At 35.6% G+C, this 22,487-nt stretch overlaps 1 protein-coding gene across 1 annotated transcript in view; it reads left to right on the top strand.

The window, feature by feature from the left end:
- Positions 1-22,487, top strand: part of LOC135209764 (stromal interaction molecule homolog) — a gene marked incomplete in the record, with an annotated part of 256,094 nt that overhangs the window by 140,408 nt on the left and 93,199 nt on the right.

Below are 22,487 nucleotides of genomic sequence, written 5' to 3'. Positions count from 1 at the left end.
ACTCAGTTTTGTAACGTTGACTCTGAGATATCGGAATGCTGCTTCCTGAATTTGGCTACTGGCAGGCTAATATTATCACCGGATTAGAGCAGTGCGTTTCAGTGACATCCTGTTGTGCTAGTTCCGTCACATTTCATTAATAAAGGAATCCATCTAGATTGGAGGGAAACTCCATGCTGTGAGGTCTGGGATCTCGTTTATTTTATGACATCTTTTATTTTATTGTGCTCTGCAGAGTGACCTGTTGAACGTGGAAAAAATGTTGCTGTCTGTAACAGAGATCCGGAACAGATCAGGAGGAGGTGTAGTCAGTTGGGTATACGACTGCTCTCTGAAAATCTTAAAACTCATTGATAATTCGATCTTGTATCGTTTTCCCACTCCACGATTCCCTTTTCATACGTAACCAAGACCATGAAGATTCTGAATAAATGACGGTAGTTGTGGTTATCACGGACTGCCTTTATTTTGCACATTATTTATGTCGTCATATGTTGCCACAAGACCAGGTATGGTTCGTGAAGCCTATAGCTATCGAAACGGTGGTGCAGATATTGTTATTCAGTTCCCCATCAAATGTATCCTGTTTGGCCATCTATTACATTCCACGGGCTCTGTTACTTCAAAGCTCCTTCAAAAACTAGTGCATGCGAGTCAGTTCAGATTCAGCATTCGCTATATTACATCACCGATCGTTACCTGAGGTCTTCATTCGTTTTACCTTAAAACTGTGGGATGGTCTCATTGGCAGTGTTATTTGTGCCGAGCGTGACAAATGGAACTTTAGTACTACTTTAAACTACCATGCACGCTAGATATTTATTTCCTCTTGCCTTTTCTTTCACAAATGGAATTCTATTATTGGGAGGGTGCCTATACAGATCAGTGGCCTTATGGTTTTGTCCCATGCAGAAGTTTGCTCGTTTTGACTAACAGCAGTAACAGTAATACCAGTTCATTAATACAGCAGTCTTTGTCAGGGTGTAATTTCCTGCGGTATTGGTAATGAAATGTTTAATGTTGGTTTGTATAGAGTTGATCCTCATCATGTGTGTGCATTTGCAGTAACTGTCTTATGACTTTTGTCATTGAAGGTTGTATAATTCCTCAGATAATACCATTTTATCGTCACCTGTGTCGGTAACACTAGCCGATTATTGCATTTGCCTGCATTGCCTCTTTGTACCTGTGATGTGTGATTATTATTATTATTATTATATTTCAGCAGATAAAACCTATTCACATGGAACAAGCCCACCAAAGGGGCCACTGATTTGAAATTAAAACCTTCCAAAGAATGTTGGTTTCAACCTCCCACCGCAAACCCCATACTGCAGCAGTGATTTTTCATCTCCATGGGGGAGACGCGAGCCTACTTTTCATCTCCCTGGGGGAGACGCGAGCCTACGACATCTGAGTGGCAGTACGAGACACTAACCACTATACTAGCAGACCGGCTGATGCTTATCTCTCGTTACCATGGTTTATAAACGGCGAAAGGTTTATCCAGGTACGTGAGTAGTCGGTGCCAGTTTTCACGAACGGGGCGAGGTGCCAGTCGCGGCACTCATTCCGAGTGAAGGTGGAGTAAAAGACGAATGAGAAGAGGCGGAGGCGGAGGCGGAGGCGGAGGCAGAAAGCAGTGCCGAGCGCGCCACAGGTTACCAGGACAACAACAGTATGCACCGACAGCCCGTGACTGGAAGTGAGCAGCGTTCGTGTCCTCTCGATCATCAACCCGCCCATCTCTCGTTTTCCAGCGCTGGAATCATGAGTTGGAAATCGCACCCGACGATTTTTTGCGAATAATCCTTCGTGTTGTCCTCGCGTCGTCCGGCTATCGGCTGTGTATTTCTCAAAACAGGACTAATTATGCACGGCTAAGACATTCTGTGCAGCATGAAATTGATTTGTGTGCAGACCTATTTTTGCGTTTGTAAGTATTCCCTGCCTTCCTTGGTGTGCTTATGGCTGCAAGCGTCGTGTCAAGTGGATTTTTCTTGTCCTTGGCCACAAGTTTCTAAGACAAATATCATACACTACGTAGCTTTTACCCTCTGACTTGATATAATAATAATGATAATAATAATAATAATAATAATAATAATAATAATAATAATAATAATAATAATAATAATAATAATAATAATTCTGTTAATTTAAGTGATGTAGTTTTAATAATAATAATAATAGATGCCTTCCATAATGTCTGTGAACATCGTTTATAACAACTGTGTCGTTATGAATACTAAAAACTGTTAAGTAAAACAAGCGTCGGTAATGTGTCGTCGCCTACAATAACAGTGTCATTTCATTAACGTAATTATTGGGAAACGATGAAAAACACTCACATACATCTGTGTTTATGTGTGTAATATATATATAGATATTATATATATATATATATTATATATATATAATATATTATATATTTATATATATATCTATATATATATATATATAATATATATATTATATAATATTATAATATACACACACACACACCACACAACACACTTATGTCACTAAATAGCGTGTGACAATATATTTAGCCAAAATTTATTTAGCCAAGGCCACATGAAAAATAAAAGAAGGAGTACCGAGCGCTTTCGTGTTACTTCAACATCTTATATATATATATATATATATATATATATATATATATATGTATATATATATGTATATGTGTGTGGATATATATATATATATCATATTATATATTATATATATAAATAGTATATATATATATATATATATATATATACTATATATGATATATACATATATATATATATATATATATATATATATATATTATATATATATATATAGGCATGTGATTTTTCTTTTCCAAAAATTACGCCAGTGCATGTATATATACGTATATAGGTACATATTTATTTGAATCTCTTTTACTGTAACACAACAGTATATATGAAGATAAAAGACACATAAAACACTTATTTGTACGTTGCAACCATATATCTCGAGCACTTCCTTCTCTGTGATCAGAAGCAAAGAAGGAAGTGCTCGAATGGTCCCAACAATCAAATAGTTTTTATGGGCCTTTGTATGTATATATATATGTGGGGTATGTGTGATGTTAAATCACGAAGAAATAAAAAAAAAACGTGATGATTATACGAACAAATTACAGCCACGAAGGAAAATTGAAACACTGGAGATGCTAAGTGCTTAATATCTCCAGTGTTTCAATTTTCCTTCGTGGCTGTAACTTTGTTCGTGTATATATATATATATATATATATATATATATATATATATATATATATATATATATATATACATATATACATACATACATACATACATACCTACATATATATATATATATATATCTACATATATATACTATATATATATATATATATATATATATATATATATATATATCGAGCTACAATGTCCTTTAATATCTAATTCGCTCTACCTCGGAAATTATATATTTTCATATATGCTTAACCGAGGGGGAATTTTTTTTCCTCGATAATAGACTTGCCTGGACCAAGGCGCGAACTCATGGATCCTTTCAAATCCAGGAACGTCAGTGAAGCTGGATTTGAAAGGATCCATGAGTTCGCGCCTTGGTCCAGGCAAGTCTATTATCGAGGAAAAAAAATTCCCCCTCGGTTAAGCATATATGAAAATATATTAATTCCGAGGTAGAGCGAATTAGATATTAAAGGACATTGTACTCGATATATGTATATGAATCACGGAGATGTGATATGACTTTTATATATATATATATATATATATATATATATATATATATATATATATATGTGTGTGTGTGTGTGTGTGTGTGTGTGTGTTGTGCGCGCGCGCGCGCGTAGGGAAAGCGGGGTTTTATTTTTTTCTAAAGAGATCTGTTAAAATTTAATCTATTTAACAATGGACGTTAAAAGACACCGCCTTCTGGTATGTGTCCCTTGCGTCAAATCGGAACGCGAGGTGGGGCACTCCGTTCATTATCCCCTCGCGACCTTGGCTACGGGCAGGCAGAAGCAAATGACGTCAGCAAGAGGCGGTGATGACGTAAGGATGAGCAGGACACCAATCATTAAGAGACCGGGGGGCTTTTCCACCCCGTTGCATTGTTCTGTGTTATAATTGAAATGTGTTATGGGGAAGCAGTTTACATTACAGTTAATAATTTTTTTTTTGGTTGATTTTCTTATTTAGTTTACTTTTCACAAATTATTCAGGGATCACTTTTCGTATTTTTATCATAACTTTCAGTTAACATTGCTTCACTTACATTACAGTTAAAATTTTTTAAATAGTTTACTTTTCACAACTATTCATCGATCACTTATCGTATTTTCATAATTATTTTCAGTTAACATTGCTTCATTGTTTCATTGTCTTGAGTTAATATCAGAGATTTTGAACGTATTCCATTATTTGTTATTTGCGATGGCGTTTGCCCATTCATTTTTCGATTTCATGTGCTTTATCAGTTGATTCATTATTATTGTTCATTTTTTAATCATTCAACAAATCCTGTTCAATGATTGTTATTAAGATGTAATAAATAAGCGTGAGATGATTCTTAGTCCTTGATTAATCGCAAGCAGTAAAGAGTTCTGTATTTTATAGTGTGAATAATGTGGCCCTATCTTAACGTAGATGTGGCTTAGCATTCATAACTTTTTTTGATGTGTATTAAGATGTCAGCTTTCATTTTAATGTGGTTTTGACCTTCTTATAATTCTCTCTCTCTTTGTTTTTCTTCTTTTTAAAGATTTTCCATTTATATGGTGTGATTCTCTTCTGAACTTCCTTTGTTAATAGCGTCACTCTTAACTTCCTTTCTTAAGGTAATCTTATATTTTCTGGACTTTCTTCACTACTTGGCATTCTTGACTTTATTTTTTTAAGGTTTTTAGCATTATCAGCTTTAGTTTTTCAAGTTAAGGTTCTTGAAAAAAAAGTAACCGTAGACCTTGGATTTTATCTATCTGTGTTCTTGATGTACCTCTTATTTGATAACAGGTTTCATAGAAGGAAACAGAATTCTTGATTTTTAAAGCTAAGTCAAAGTCCTGAATGATGCGACAGACTCAGATATTAGATGATGTGACTCTACAGATTGTTGCTGAGTAATTGAACGAACCCTGCTCTCATTAATTATGGGATAAACTCAGTCATCAAATATATATTTAATGTAAACGATGCCAGAGCTTTATATATATATATATATATATATATATATATATATATATATATATATATATATATATATATATATATAATAAATTTATAGATATAAAGTAATATGGTAATTATATATTAGGATTTTTAACAATATTTTTGTTTTGAGTGAGGCATTGGCTGTCAGTATATGTGAGAAATCTATCTCTCTGGAAATCTGACTAATACATCTCGGTTTATGAGACAGACCCAGTCTTCAAATGCTGTGATGAAATCAGCTCCCGATTACTGTTGAGAAAATTGATTATTGAATAAAGGTGCAAACTCAGTATTCGAATACTGTGATGCTAAAATTCGAATTACATAATGAACAAAATTTTTAGACAAAAGTATTTTGATGATTTCGACCTTTAAATGATATATCAGTCTAATCTCCCAGAAAGCTCCTGAACGTATTCGTAACTCAAACTTGACATAAAAAAACGCGCTCGGAGTCTGAATGAAAGTGAAACACTCGTCTTTTGAATGATATGCCTTTTGCTGTTCTTGAGTCTGATACATTCAGCTCTCGAAAGTGACAAACTTAAATGGTCTGAGGAAGATTTTTTTCGTTTTTGTAGATTAAGAAAATGTCTCAAAATATACGACAAACTCAGTCCACGGTATTTTGATGACATATTTACCTTAATTTTTTATTCGTAGGGGGTGGGGGGCGCGGGTGGCATTTTATATACAAGAATTTTACCGTGTTTCTGTGTTATATTTACAGCAAACTTGAAAAATCTACGCAGATGATTAGTATGCTTATATCGTAGGATCACGCCGTCGCTAAGGTTGATGTAAATTCATTTTAAGGTACCTCTCTCTCTCTCTCTCTCTCTCTCTCTCTCTCTCTCTCTCTCTCTCCTCTCCTCGTCTCTTCTCGGTCTCGTCTCTCTCTCTCATCTCTCATCGTCTCTCTTTCCTCTCTCTCTCTCTCTCTCTCTCTGCTCTTAAATGAGTTATAACATGATTTTCCTAATGCAAATTGCTGAGTTTATGAATAATTATTAGGTTTGCAAGAGTACAGTTCATGGCCAGTGTAAAAGGCTCCCTTTCAAGAACACCTGATCAGTTTGTCTCTGAAAGGCACGTTTCTTTGGAGCGTGCTTCTCTCTCTTTGTAACGGCCTAATTATGGATGAGCTATTTTCTTCTTGGTTTGTTTTTATTTATTTATTTTTTTTTCATCTATAACAGTTCCAAATGGTTAAAGAATTCAACGTTTATTCAGTTATACCATCGCTTATGTGCACTGTTGTACGTAGACGTTAACACGTAATGAGTAAATTTGAATCAGGTAAAACGAATGAATATATATATAAAAAAAAAACTAAATGAACGACCTTCTGAATGATTTAGCCTTTCTAGGACGATGATTATATCGTCAAGATCCTCTCGTTTTGTTAGCATATTAATATAACACCAATGTACCTAACCTACGGGTTATGTCAACGGAGGCGTGATAGAATTTAGGGAATGTACCAGTTCGTACTTATGGTTAGAAATTCGATCAAGGATCGTCCAGTTGCAAGCTAGACGCGCTGCCACCTAACTCGAGAGAGAGAGAGAGAGAGAGAGAGAGAGAGAGAGAGAGAGAGAGAGAGAGAGAGACGTGCTGAGCATTTCTCCTCGGCATCCAGTCGTGCAATGGCACGCAAGCTGACATCATTTGCATCGCAGCGTATGCACCTAGAAATCTGCTGTAGATTGGTGAGTGCCACGAGATTAATTACTAGCGTGAGACTTTATGGTTTAGAGAAATTGGAAAATTGTTTTGGGGACAGATTAAAAAAAATCGACGAAATTGATTTAATTTGTTTTTTATCCTTTTTTTAGCACTAGAATCTCTCAGGACTCTGCAACGTTTAAAGGAATTAGAACAAATGTACGTTAGTGAAAAAAAAAATATTGGTAGAATTCCATTTTATTTTCGTGAGAATTATTCGCGCTGTATTGTTTTTCATAGGTATAAAAAATGTAATGATTCTAGTAGTAGGTGTGGTCCGTATCCTTCGTATCATAATTCCAAAATAAGGTTACCGTTATTAAAAGGCAATTGTTCACCTCTCTCTCTCTCTCTCTCTCTCTCTCTCTCTCTCTCTCTCTCTCTCTCTCTCTCTCTCTCTCTCTATAACAAGACGAGGTTATGGGCTTGTAGACTTCATGGTGAAGATAATTGGAGGTGAAGTTGAACCCTAACAAAACGAAAAGGATGCTTGTTAGTAAGTCTAGAGAACTGGATCTCTCTCTCTCTCTCTCTATCCATTGACTGTTTCTTTGAATGCGTGTAAATCCCAGAGATAAGTGAGCACACGGTGTCTCCTCGGATGGACTAACAAGCCCTTGAGGCATCCTAAACTTACTATAATGGGCGTAATGTCCGTCCGTCCGTCCGTCTGTCATTCAATCACGGCCAAACGGCTTGTCGGATTGGGATGAAACTTGGCTGGGTTATGGTGAGAATCCCAAAGATGGTTAGTAATGGGGTTTCATCCTACCCTTCCCCCACCGATGGGGGTGGGGGTGAGAAGAAATTCCCTGAAACGGAGCTGGTTTTGCCCGTGAAAAGCGGCTGGTTATGCCCGTAGATTTAGTTACTTTACGAAATTGCATACATAATTTCTGTATACATATGGTTGCCAGTCCTTGTAACTCCTTGTAACTTGTAATTGTTGGTATCATTCTTGATTGTAAGTTCACTTTTGGGAACTATTTCCCGGCTGTCCTTTCTTTGTCTCAAGAAAAAAAAAAGAACTTCAGGATTTTTGCAGATGTCCGCAGAGGGGAGTTGTTTTTATTCTCTTATTTTCCCATATTTTAGATATTGTTCTGCAGCTTCCTCCGCACCAGGTCAGTGAATTCTGAAATGTGCAAACAAAAATTTCAGGTCTGTATTGATCTCTGGCACCGTCGTTCACTTAGCTTTTACCTTCTTTATCATTTTTTTCCAGTGATATTTGTTCATCTTTTGCATTCAGATCTTTCGAGAATATACAGTATACCTTGGGTATTACTAGATATGCAGGTAATTCTTAGCTTATTTTCTTCTGTGAGGTTCAATACTACCCAGTGTACTAGCAGGTTTAAATAATTTGCGATCGAACTCATTTCGTAGCTTGTTTAATTTTTTGGTATAGAACTGATATAGTTATTCTTTGCTTTTGGATTATTCCCTTCATACTAGGCTACTTTCCTTGTTGGGGACTTTTGGTCTTGTAGCTTCGTGGTAGCTGGTCTTGTAGCTTTATGGTGGGTACGTATAGGGCACTGGCTAGAGTCCAGCTGGTCTTGTAGCTTCCTGGTGGGTACGTATAGAGAAGGCAGTGACGAAAGGTTGGACTCGAACAGTACCCACAGTAATTCCCCCGTTTTGACGAACTGGCAAATCCCGTTTTATCTAAGTATATGATTTTTCCAGTAAAGGTGTCTCAGTTTTTATGCTCTATAACATATCAAAACTTCATCTGTCTGTGTTTTCACATTTTCAAACGAAATTTCCTTAAAAAAATTGAGCTAAGTAGAAGCTCTGAATCATATCAAAATCTTTTAAGCCCATTTTTTCAGAATGGGGGAAAATTGGCTTAGGCCTGTTCGTCAAACTAGGGACGAATCGTCCCAAACCTAGGATGATGGCGTCGGTGGAAACTACTTAACTGAAAATGAATAATTAATAAATGGATACACGTTGCATTTTCTGTGGTAGAATATTAAATAAGCATTTGTTTTCTTGTAAATATAATCTCCATCTTAAACGGAAGTGCGTAAAAATCTTGATTTAAAGGTAAAACCAGGAACATCCATTTTTTTTTTTCTTTTTTTTTTTTGGGGGGGGGGGGGGGCATCGTTCTTTTTGTTATATATGGGGTGTCTAGTATGTGTCAGGCTGAGTTAGAAGGCCTTTCGGGATATACGTGTGCATAGTATGATTACTAGATAGATAATAGCAGTGTATGCGTTCTTGTGCTTCTGGTTCCAAGGGACCCGATAAGAAAGAAGAGACTCGTTGAGTTAACTGCCCTACCTGGCACTCATCTTAAAGGTCATTGCCCTGCCTGGCACATCACACTACATATTAACGAAATGATGGAGTGCGCATGGTGAGGAAGCTTTTTTGAAGTCCTCCTTCAGAGGTTGTTTATTTCTCTTCGCTTCGTTCGCTCCCTTTAATACTCTTTTCAGTTTACCTAGGTTTATTAAGATCTTAAAGACTACTGAGGCCAGAGGGCTGCAAATTGGAATGGTGATCATCCAGCCTCCAATCATCAAACCTAACGCATTGCAGCCCTCTAGCCTCAGCGCTTATTATTTTATTTAAGGTTAAAGATAGCCATGGTCGTACTTCTGGCAGCGCTATAGGTACCCAACACCATAGGCCACCGGACAGTGGCTGAGTTTTATGGGCTGCGGCTGAGAGTTTTATGGGCCGTGGCTGAGGCCACCACCGGACAGAAGGCGCATATGTTACTCGTGGTTTTATTTGCCATTAATATTAAGTCTTTGGCCTGTGATGTTTTGACGCCAGTTTTGTACGTTCATTTGAGCTGTATTTCCTCCTATGGCAGAGTTGTGCGTTATATAGATAATCGTCTTGGCATTATTGTGGTTGACTGATGGTGCGAGAATACGGGATTTATTTTCTGATATTTTATTTAAAAGAATTATTTTTCTTAGAATTATATTATATATATATATATATATATATATATATATATATATATATATATATATATATATATATATATATATATATTTGTTATTGCTTCTTTCGCTTTTATGTCTCAAGATTTCCTTCTTTTATAAAAACAAGTTTTTTTCTAAAAGATAACGGGACATTCAAAATATGTTTTTACCTTGGCTTGTTATTCATGTTTCCGTAACATATCTTGCTGTTCAAGTTTTATCAACGATATCTTATGTTTTTGCGGGTAGACTGCCATCATAAACTGTCTGTATATATATATATATATATATATATATATATATATATATATATATTATATATATATATATATATATATATATATATATATAATTCTAAGAAAATAATTCTTTTAAATAAAATATCAGAAAATAAATCCCGTATTCTCGCACCATCAGTCAACCACAATAATGCCAAGACGATTATCTATATAACGCACAACTCTGCCATAGGAGGAAATACAGCTCAAATGAACGTACAAAACTGGCGTCAAAAACATCACAGGCCAAAGACTTAATATTAATGGCAAATAAAACCACGAGTAACATATGCGCCTTCTGTCCGGTGGTGGCCTCAGCCACGGCCCATAGAAATCTCAGCCCCAGCCCAGCCCATGACACTCAGCACTGTCCGGTGGCCTATGGTGTTGGTACCTATAGTGCTGCCAGAAGTACGACCATGGCTAACTTTAACCTTAAATAAAATAATAAGCACTGAGGCTAGAGGGCTGCAATTCGTTAGGTTTGATGATTGGAGCCTGGATGATCACCATTCCAATTATATATATATATATATATATATATATATATATATATAGAGAGAGAGAGAAGAGAGAGAGGAGAGAGAGAGAGCGAGAGAGAGAGAGAGAGAGAGAGAGAAATATATATATATATATATATATATATAATATATAGATATATATATATATATATATATATCGAACTACAAATGTCCTTTAATATCTAATTCGCTCTACCTCGGAATTAATATATTTTCATATATGCTTAACCGAGGGGGAATTTGGGAATCAAGCGATAATAGAAATGGGCGATCGACAGGCGCGAACCAGCGACCTCTCAATTCCAGGACTCGGCAGTGAAGCCTTAAACCACCCCGACACGCCAGTGTCGGGGTGGTTTAAGGCTTTCACTGCCAGTCCTGGAATTGAGAGGTCGCTGGTTCGCGCCTGTCGATCGCCCATTTCTATTATCGCTTATAAATTCCCCCTCGGTTAAGCATATATGAAATATATTAATTCCGAGGTAGAGCGAATTAGATATTAAAGTATTAAAGGACATTTGTAGTTCGATATATATATATATATATATATATATATATATCTATATATATATATATATTATATATATATATATATATATATATATATATATATATATATATATATATGTATATATATATTGTTACGTATGAGCTTGGCCTTGAAGGGGCTCAAATACGTAAACAGAAATAGTGGAGGGAAAAGCAGAATAAATTACTTGAACTTACCGTAAAAAGGATTTATAGTGATAATTTACTCTAGAGGAAAAGGTCGCCAAAAAACTCAGCTAATTACTTTACATCTATTTATTTACAAGAGGCTGCTTAAAAGCCTGGGAAAGTAAATGCAACTGGTCCACACGTGGACTAATAATATCTCTCAAGTGGATGATAGTTGGCTCAAAATGAGATTCACGTAAAAGCTGGTTTCGAAATCTTGCGGTAATGCAACACTTGCGGGCGCCAAGACTTGGACACGTGACTCAGGGAATCTGGAAAAGATCCCAGATTAGACCAGATACAAGAAAAAAGGACTTCTTCCACAAGTTACGATTATTCAGTTCTCTAACACTGGGGAAAAGGCACTCTAGTGTTTAACTGAGGTATGCAATGACTTTATTTGTCTGGGACGATCACACAAGGGAAGCATGCGGCCATGAGGCAGTGAGAGGAACAAAGGGATGAGTTAGAAGTTTGATTTGTGAAAATTAGGAGGTAAGGAACTGGCAATATGCTGTTTCACAAGACGTACCTGGATGCCATGATCAGTGGACCTTTGTAGAAATGCGGCCTGGGGTTTTGTCTCAGGTCTGGGGCTCTGGGCGCGCCAGTAACGCCGTTAGGCCTAAGTGTGGGAGGCTGGCTACCAGGACATCCGTCCGAGGTCACGACTGGAGCTGACTTAGAGCGAGGGCAGGTGTGTTTCCTGGGTGTTGGGGGGCCAGCTTAACCCCCCAAGAGCAGGGCAATCCTGGAAACAAAACATACAGCCAGCAGAGGGTTCACAGGAAAAAGGAGCTTAAGACGTAGGCCTAATAAGTACCAGTCTACCTACATCCTTCCCTTTGGGATACGTCCCTAAAGCTGACAAGTCTATTTCCCCCTTCTAGCAGGATATTCCTATCTCTGGCTGGCTAGCTTTGGTTTCCCGCCTAAATCAGCTGATATTTGGAGGAATATGGCTGCCTTTTTAGCAATCAAAATATTTAACTAATTGCTGGGTAGACGAGGAGATCAATAAACGTAGCAATATATATATATATATATATATATATATATCTATATATATATATATATATATATATATATATATTATGTGTGTGTGTGTGTGTATAGAGGGAGAGAGACAGACAGAGACAGAGACAGAGACAGAGACAGAGAGAGAGAGAGAGAGAGAGAGAGAGAGAGAGAGAGAGAGAGAGAGAGAGAGAAATCATGTTGACCGGGATTGTCAAGCTCTAGGATTTGATGAGACGACAGGCAGTGGCCTTCAGTATCATACATAATGGCAGTAAGAGTTGATGACATGATACATGTAAGGGACAGGTGGTAGTGGAGTCTAGGATCATTATTATACCCTGTCTCATGCCCTGGCTATGCTAGTGTGAGAGATGAAACTCAATTAGCGCCAATTACGATTGTCATTCTAATGGAATAATGGAGAATGAAACGAGAAAGCTAACTGGTGACTTGGTTACGTAAATGGCTCAGAGTAAACAACTTGTGGTTTAATAAATGCAGTTTCTAATGGTTGTCTCGATTCATTCTCCAGTCACAAGTAAGAGAAGTTAGGTGCATGCTTTGCCATATTTCCGATCGCCTCACTGAGGTCAAGGACGGACAATTGATGAACTGCTATTGTCATTAAGGGGCCATAAACCCTTTTTCGTCACCGATGGTCAAAGATCCTCTCTCACCGAGGGTCCATCACATTCAGATAGATTGTTTACAATGTATGGAAATTGCTTAAATCTCCCAGGCGTGGTTTTAAATGTTATAACTCTTTCCTTTATTGTAAAAACTTTCTTTTATTGTAAATAGTTGATTGAAGAGCGATGTTTCGCCTCTGAGTAAAAGTAAGAATTACGGATTTTTCACTAAATGCAACAAAGAAAAAAAAAGATCTGAAATTAGCTTTTCATCGCATTTCATAAGTTTAGAAACTCAAATATCAATTTTAAAATGCCCAAAACTGTCCTTAGGTGTAATTTGCCCATTTAAAACTACGCCCTCAATGCTGTTTGCTGTGACTTGACGTCAACCCCCTCTGTGAAACAGATCTAGTGAGGGTATACTTGGGAACACTTTATCTAGGAAGTTGAGTGAATCAAGTAGGGCCTGCTAAGAACCAGTTATGTGGGAAGTTTGCTTGTGGAAGGATTCAGTCGATGGCAGTTGCTGGTTTGAAGTAAACCCATGAAACTGATGCGCATGTTGTTTGAGTTCGTATTTATATTTGTAGGCAGATTGGTGGGAGAAGTCGGAGGAGGAGTACGTAATTTGCAAGGTTTGCTTGCAAAGTAGTTTCTCGTTGGACGAGTGGTTTACATGCTCGTCTACCGATTCGGTAGTCCCGAGTTCGATTCCCCGCTCTGCCAACGTGAAATCAGAGGAATTCTTTTCTGGTGGTTAGAAATTAATTTCTCGATATAATGTGGTTCGGATCACACATTAAACTGTAGGTCCTGTTGCTAGGTAACCAATTGGTTCCTAGCCACGTAAAAATATCTAATTCTTCGGGCCAGCCCTAGGAGAGCTGTTCATCAGCTCAGTGGTCTGGTTAAACTAAGATATACTTAACTTTTGCTAGCACGGTAAGGCTGCGTACGCTTATGAAAGCGTTTCAAAGTATAATTCAACCAGAAATCCACAATCGTAGTGGATCGTATCAACCGCCAGCCACGCTCAGTCCACCACCCTTCTTCCCCTGACGTGTACTCGTGCTGCTCGGATAGAAAAGCATATCCACTTTCTAGACCGTGATCCACTCTGACAAATCTTCCACACCACAAAGACGGTCCTCATTCGTCCTCCCTAAGCCTATACGTGTGATTCACCTTGGCAACCAAGCCACCAACCCATCGCTTTCCATTCACTCCAAAACATCTCATGACAACTTGATTACATCATCGTTTATCAGCATTCCTTATTCTTGTGGATCCCAGTAGTAGACAGCCCTTTATCTACAGCAGCATCCATTTCGTTCTTTTTCTTACATTTTATCTACAGCAGCATCCATTTCGTTCTTTCTCTTACATTTGACATTCAGTGGCTTTGAGAAGTGAATTCATAGCCTGGTGGTTTAATGTAAGAGGGCGAGTTAATAGACGCGTTTTCTGTTAGCGTGAGAGTTCAGGGATACCCTTTTTTCAATCCTTTAGTCAGTTTCATGCATTTTGTGGCATTCACTACTACGGAAGATACTAACTCGATAATCAGTCTTCACTAGCTCCCATACACACATAGATACAGTGTGTGTGTGTGTGTGTGGATCAATGTTTGAAACAGGGATTGCAAGGAAGGAACTCCATATTCAGGAAGCCCAAAAGATCGTCCAAGATACAGGTTAAGGATACTGTTTGTTTGATGCATTCAAAGTGCTGTTGATAAACCCTCATGTTTACAGTAGGCAGGAGAATGAAGCGGGTAATGTGGAAGTTTGTTTCAATGGGAGTATCCATGGTCTAGCACTTAAGTATCTATTAGGAAAAAAGAAATTCTGTTTACGGGTGAAATTGCTGTACTTTTTATAAAATTCTCGCGAGGCTTAAAATTCGTCTTCATCAACGTAACTTATGAAGTTACAAGTTCAATGATTTCGACCAAGCTTATTATACTTAGTTAGGAAAACGAATGTCTCCATAAGTGAACGCGTTTGCTCTCCTTTTTTGGCAGTCGTGAATTACAGTGGTTTTACCTAGTAATTACTGGCCGGTGCTTTGGCGTGAACTCATCAACGATGTTAAGTCATGTATATTTTCCCATCTGGAAAGAACGTCGTCATGATCTCGGGTTACTCTGAACGACATTTTTAAAATGATTTAAGGGAGTTTGAGCAGGTGGAATCCTCAGCTTTAGGATTTCACCCACTCGGTTTTGGGAACGTGGGCGTTTTCCCTTGCGTCATCGTCAGATGGTCTCTCTCTCTCTCTCTCTCTCTCTCTCTCTCTCTCTCTCTCTCTCTCTCTCTCTCTCTCTTGGCGAAGGGGATATATTTTGCGGTCTGTAATATCTGTAATTTAATATTTCGTCACAATCTATTTATTTTTATCTTAGGAAATGTTCATAGGCGCAAATTATGGTGAAATGTATGGAAAATTGAATGATGTATTTAGGAAACCGAATGATCATGACGTCAGCCAGCTTGTTTGACAGTCGTCAGGCGGTGGTCATTGTGTCAGAAGTAATGGCATCTTGAGTTTTGCGAAATGTAAATTACGTTCGATTATTTTATAGTATAGGAGACGCTCTCGAGCAATTTCAGCTGAGGTGTTGACGGTCGTCTTTAATTACCCATCAAAGGTAGAGATTGCTGTACCTTTGGGATTTTTTTTCTGTTTGCAATTTATTTGATTTTTTTTTTTTTGCGCTGGTTTATTGCTGCCCGTTTACAGCTGATAATTCAAAGGCCTCGTTCTCGGTATTATAGGGCGCACTTTGCTCTGTTTTGTGCCTTGATTCAAACGCTTGTTATGATCGCTGTACAGGTTTAAGCTCAGTGACGTTTGAGAAAGTCGAGTTTCTCATTCTGTTCCATCATTCAGGTGAGATCAAGGCCAAGCTTCGGGTGGGATGGGTCTCCCTCAAAGCTGTCGAGAGAGATCTAGGCCTATGAGATTTGCGGTCGTTGTAATCATGGGCTGAATGTTCTTTCAATGTTAATTCTCTCTCTCTCTCTCTCTCTCTCTCTCTCTCTCTCTCTCTCTCTCTCTCTCTCTCTCTCTCTCTCTCTCTCTCTCTCTCTCTCTCTCACACGAGGTAAATACTGCATACAAAGAATTTGATTGTTATCAATATTTGACCTGCATTGTTTGCATTGCATTCACGAATCCATTTGAAATGAAAACAAATCACTTGTTTCGACTTCAGTATGCAATGCGACGAAGGGCTTTTATGAAGTTTCGACCTCGTAATTGTCCCTTGCCATAAAAGCTCGTCGTGGAAATGGGAATTATGCTTTTGGTCACTGGAACAATTGGTGAAAATGACTCACGTTGGAGAACAAAGGGGAAAATGCCTCTCCTCCTCCCTCTCTCTCCCCCCCTCCTCCCTCTCCTTTTATTTCTTTATTATACTTCAAGAAGGAAAGTAACTGTTGTTCCCGCATGTGTTATGTTTTTAGCAATTATCACTCTGTGTATGTGCTATATTGTTGTGCTTAGATGTCGGGTCTCGTTAGGAAGTCACAATCAGACGTTCTGCTTCGTTGCGGGAATTTTTAGGATGGCGAATTTGCCGGCAACGCTGCTGTTGTTCACCTTTTAAGATGTGGCATCATTTTTCTCGCCCTTCTTTCATTTGCCTTCCACTTGTAGACGTAAATTTTATTTATAAGTTTTTAGAGTCACTATTTATACATTTCAAAGATATTTTCAATGCTTAAGTTGTGTAGCTGTATTTCTCTCTCTCTCTCTCTCTCTCTCTCTCTCTCTCTCTCTCTCTCTCTCTCTCTCTCTCTCTCTTCTACATTTTTAAAGATATTTTCACATGCTACGTTGTGTAACTCTCTCTCTCTCTCTCTCTCTCTCCTTATACATTTTTTAAAAGATTATTTTGTCACATGAATTGTGTAACTCCTCTCTCTTGCCTCTCTCTCTCTCTCTCTCTCTCTCTCTCTCTCTCTCTCTCTCTCTCTCTCTCTTTGGAACTATTCAAGGGAAATGTGATTGGAACTATTCGTGAAAGAACGATTGGAACGCCTTGAGATAAACTATTGGAACTGTTCGAGAAAAAAGATTGGAACGTTTAGTTAAAAAAAAAAAAGATTGGAATCATTTGAGAATAAAATTATTGGAACGATTCGAGATAAATGACTAACTGTTCGAGAAAAATTATTGGAACTGTTCGAGAAAAGAAATTGATTGGAACAGTTCGAGAAAGAATTGTTGGAACGGTTCAAGAAAAGAAATATTGGAACTATTCGAGAAAAAAGATTGGAACGGTTTGAAAAAAATGATTGGAATGATTGGAGGAAAAATTATATGAACCATTCGAGAAAATGATGAAATTGATTTTTAAAAATTATTGGAAATATTCGAGAAAAATAATTGGAACGATTCGAGAAAAAAGGATTGGAATGACTCGAGATAAACTATTGGAACTGTTCTGGAAAAATTTTCTGAACGATTCAAGTAAAAATTATTGGAACTATTCGAGAAAAAAAATGATTGGAACTATTTGAAAAAAATTATTGGAACTATTCAAGGAAAAAAATTATTGAAACTATTCCAGAACAAAATGATTGGAACTATTCGAGAAAAAAATGATTGAAACTATTCGAGAAAAAAAATGATTGGAACTATTCGAGGAAAAAAAAATGATTGGAACTATTCGAGAAAAAAAATGATTGGAACTATTAGAGGGAAAAAATGATTGGAACTATTCTGAGAAAAAAAAATGATTGGAACTATTCGAGAGAAAAAAATGATTGGAACTATTCGGAAAAAAATGATTGGAACTATTAGAGGGAAAAAAACAAAAAATGATTGGACTATTCATGAGAAAAAAAACAATGATTGAAACTATTCAGAGACAAAAATTATTGAAAAAAAACTATTCGAGAAAAAAAAAATACTTGAACTATTGAAAAAAAATGATTTGGAACTATTCGAAAAAAAAATAAATACTTGAACTATTTTTTTTTTGAAAAAAAAAAGAAAAAATGATTGGAACTATTCGAGAGAAAAAAATTATTGGAACTATTCGAGGAAAAAATGATTGGAACTATTCGAGAAAAAAAATGATTGGAACTATTCGAGGGAAAAAAAAAAAATGATTGGAACTATTCAAGAGAAAAAAAAATGGATTGGTAACTATTTCGAGAGAAAAAAAAATGATTGGAACTATTCAAGAGAAAAAAAATGATTGGAACTATTCGAGAGAAAAAAAATGCTTGGTCTCTTTGAGAAAAAATTTGATTGGAAAAAAACAAATTATTCGGAAAAAAAAAAACTACTTGAAAAAAAAAAAACTTATTCGGAAAAAAATGAATTTGGAACTATTTCGAGAAAAAAGAAAAAATGAAATTTTTTTTTTTTTTTTTTTGGGAACTATTCGAGAGAAAAAAAATGATTGGAACTATTCGAGGAAAAAAAATTGGAACTATTCGAGAAAAAAAATTGGAACTTCGAGAAAAACATTGCTTTTGGGGAAAAAAAACTTATTTCGGAAGAAAAAAAATGATTGGAACTGTTTTTTCAAGAAAAAAAAGAAAAAAAATTTGGATTGGACTTATTCGAGAAAAAAAAGAAAAAAAAATGCTTTGGAAGACTATTCGAAGAAAAAAAAGAAAAAGATGATTGGAACTATTTGGAGAAAAAAAATGATTGGAACTAATTCGGAAAAGAAAAAAAAGGAAATTACTTGGAACTATTCGAGAGAAAAACATGATTTGGCACTATTCGAGAGAAAAAAGAAAAAAAAATTGATTGGAACTATTTCGAGAAAAAGTGATTGGAACTATTCGAAAAAAAAAAAAAAGGAAAAAAAAGGATGGAACTTGAATTCGAGAAAAAAATTGAACTTCGAGAAAAAAAATGCTTGGAAAATATTCGAGAGAAAAAAATTATTGGAACTATTCGAGAGAAAAAAAAAGATTGGAACTATTCGAGGAAAAAAAAGGATTGGAACTATTCGAGAAAAAAAATTGGAACTTCGAGAAAAAAAATGCTTTGAACTATTCGAGAAAAAAAATGATTGGAACTGTTCAAGAGAAAAAAAATGATTGGAACTATTCGAGAGAAAAAAATTATTGGAACTATTCGAGAGAAAAAAGATGATTGGAACTATTTGAGGAAAAAAATTATTGGAACCATTCGAAAAAAAAAATGATTGGAACTATTCGAGAAAAAAATGATTTGAACCATTCGAGAAAAAAAATGATTGGAACTATTCGAGGAAAAAAAATGATTGGAACTATTCTAGAAAAAAATGATGAACTATTCGGGGGAAAAAATGATTGGACTATCAAGAAGAAAAAAAACGATTGGAACTATTCGAGAGAAAAAAAATGATTGGAACTATTCGAAAAAAAAAAGAAATACTTGAACTATTCGAGAAAAAAATGATTGGAACTATTAGAGAGAAAAAAATTATTGGAACTATTCGAGGAAAAAAAATGATTGGAACTATTCTAGAAAAAAAATGATTGGAACTATTCGAGGGAAAAAAAATGATTGGAACTATTCAGAGAAAAAAAATGATTGGAACTATTCGAGAGAAAAAAAAATGATTGGAACTATTCAAGAGAAAAAAAATGATTGGAACTATTCGAGAGAAAAAAATGCTTGGAACTATTTGAGAAAAAAAATGATTGGAACTATTCGAAAAAAAAAAAAATACTTGAACTATTCGAGAAAAATGATGGGGAACTATTGCGGAGAAAAAAATGTTGAACTATCGAGAGAAAAAAAAATTATTGGAACTATTCGAGAAAAAAAATTGGAACCATTCGAGAAAAAAAAATGATTGGAACCATTCAAGAAAAAAAATTATTGTAACCATTCGAGAAAAAAAATGATTTGAACTATTCGGAAAAAAAAATTATTGGAACTATTCGAGAGAAAAAAACTATTGGAACTATTCGAGAAAAAAATGATTGGAACTCATGCGTTGTAAAAAAAAAAACCCAAAAAAAAATGATTGGAACTATTCGAGAAAAAAAATTATTGGAACTATTCGAGAAAAAAAAATGCTTGTAACCATTCAGTGAAAAAAAAATGATTTGAACTATTCGAGAAAAAAAAAACGATTGGAACTATTCGAGAAAAAAAAATGATTGGAACTATTCGAGAAAAAAAAACGATTGGAACTATTCGAGTAAAAAAATGATTGGAACTATTCGAGAAAAAAAAAAAGATTGGAACTATTCGAGAAAAAAAAATGATTGGAACTATTCGAGAAAAAAAAAAGATTGGAACTACTCGAGATGATTGGAACTACTCGAGAAAAAAAATGATTGGAACTATTCTAGAAAAAAAAAATGATTGGAACTATTCGAGGGAAAAAAATCTTCTGAACGAAACAGGATCGATACGCGGAGGAGCTTATTGCAACGTATATAATTTCCGCTGATATTCTGGAGAATTTCAGATGATAAATTAGTGGTTCCCTCTCGTCGCTCGACGATGCTCGTGGTGGTATTTCCATTAAAGCAAAAGAGATCAGTAACTGACGCTGGGGGAAGTTGTGGGTGTATTGATGGCTGGGCGCTCTTGAAGGTTCCAATATCTCTCTCTCTCTCTCTCTCTCTCTCTCTCTCTCTCTCTCTCTCTCTCTCTCTCTCTCTCTCTCTCTCTCTCTCTCTCTCATTTGTTAACCTTTTTAGTTATATATAATCACCAGCCTGGTCATCTTGCAATAATTATCATGTTTTTTTTGATAGTGCATCCCCTGCGTAGACATTTAAATATTATATGTCGCCTTAGATATAATCCTCCTAACGGTTTGTAAGGGAATAAATGTACATTTCCACTGCATGTTTTATTATATATATATATATATATATATATATATATATAATATGTGTTTGTGTGTGTGTGTGTGTGTGTGTGTGTGTGTATGTATGTATGTATATTTATAATTAAGAGATCCAAAACGCAATAGGAGAGGGAGATTGGAGACGGAATCGTACAGTCAGGGATTAAACAGATTCCCGCAAAGAAAATGTGGAAAGAAGTAGCCCGACGGGTGTTCCAAATTTTTTTTTTCTTTTTTAACATCATGCATGCGTTTATATATGTGTATATGTGTGTATTTGTAATGCATGCAGTTAACTAATCAGTCTTACTCTGCACCACCAGGTTTACATTTGCCTATTTGTCGAAGTTTGAAGATAATTTCTAATCTCGAATAAGAAGCAATGATAAGAGCTATTCCTTCGTTTTAGGTTATTTGTTCCATGTTTCATTTGCTTTTGTTGTTCGTCTTCATAATAACAAAATAAACAGTAAATAAAGATGATGGCGTTGCATTGGGGTTTCTTGACGCTGTTATTCTACAACGATCAATATCCTTGCGCTTGTTGTAAGTAGATTGATCTGATGATTAAAGATACATCAACAGCCAATCAGTTTGTAGTAAGTTAGACAAACCCTCGGCTCTTCTTGAGCACTTGTACACCCGCAATGCAGATCGCAGTTTGGCACCGCTTCGTGTGGTGTGGCTTCGTCGCCGCGGCTCTCTCCCCTAAGATCCTCTTGAGCTGCTGGAGGAGATAAAAGCCCTGCTCTCAGAGGAACAACCGTCAGAAACTGAATGCCTTCTTTCCCCCCTTCCCCTCTCTCCTCTCTCCCCTCTCCCCTCCCCCTTCTCTCTCTCTCTCTCTCTCTCTCTCTCTCTCTCTCTCTCTCTCTCTCGCGTTTTTTGCAGTTGTCAGTTCGCCAGGTTTTTATTGTTTTCCGCGGTCGTGCTTCTTAGCTATTTCAATTCTAGGTATCTGAATTGAAACAATGTTGGGTTTCTGTCAACGCTTTATATAGCTATATATATATATATATTATATATATATATATATCATACTGTATATATTTGCATTATATATATAATTATTATAATATATATATATATTATATAATATAATATAATATTATATATCTAAAGCATATATAGTATATATATAATATATATATATTAATTGCATATATATATATATATATATAATATATATATATATATATATATATATATATAGATATTATTAACTATATATGCATATATATATATATATATTATAATATATATATATATGCATATATATAATATATCTAATATATATTATGCATACATATATTTATATATATCTATTTATAGTATCTAATATATATATATATATATATATGTATATATATTTCATGATATATATATATTATATATATATAATATATGCCTATATATATATATATATATATAATATATATCATATATATTTAATATTATTAATATATATATTATATATTTTAATATTTATATATATCATGTAATATATTAATTAATATATGCATACACAGGCAGTCCCCAGGTTACGACAGGTTTGGCTTACGACGCTCCGAGGTTGAGGTGCTTTTCAATTATAT

Source organism: Macrobrachium nipponense, chromosome 38 (assembly GCF_015104395.2).
Source record: "Macrobrachium nipponense isolate FS-2020 chromosome 38, ASM1510439v2, whole genome shotgun sequence".
NCBI lineage: Eukaryota > Metazoa > Arthropoda > Malacostraca > Decapoda > Palaemonidae > Macrobrachium > Macrobrachium nipponense.
The sequence above is the reverse complement of the archived record's forward strand: the minus strand, read 5'-3'. Positions and strand labels throughout refer to the sequence as shown.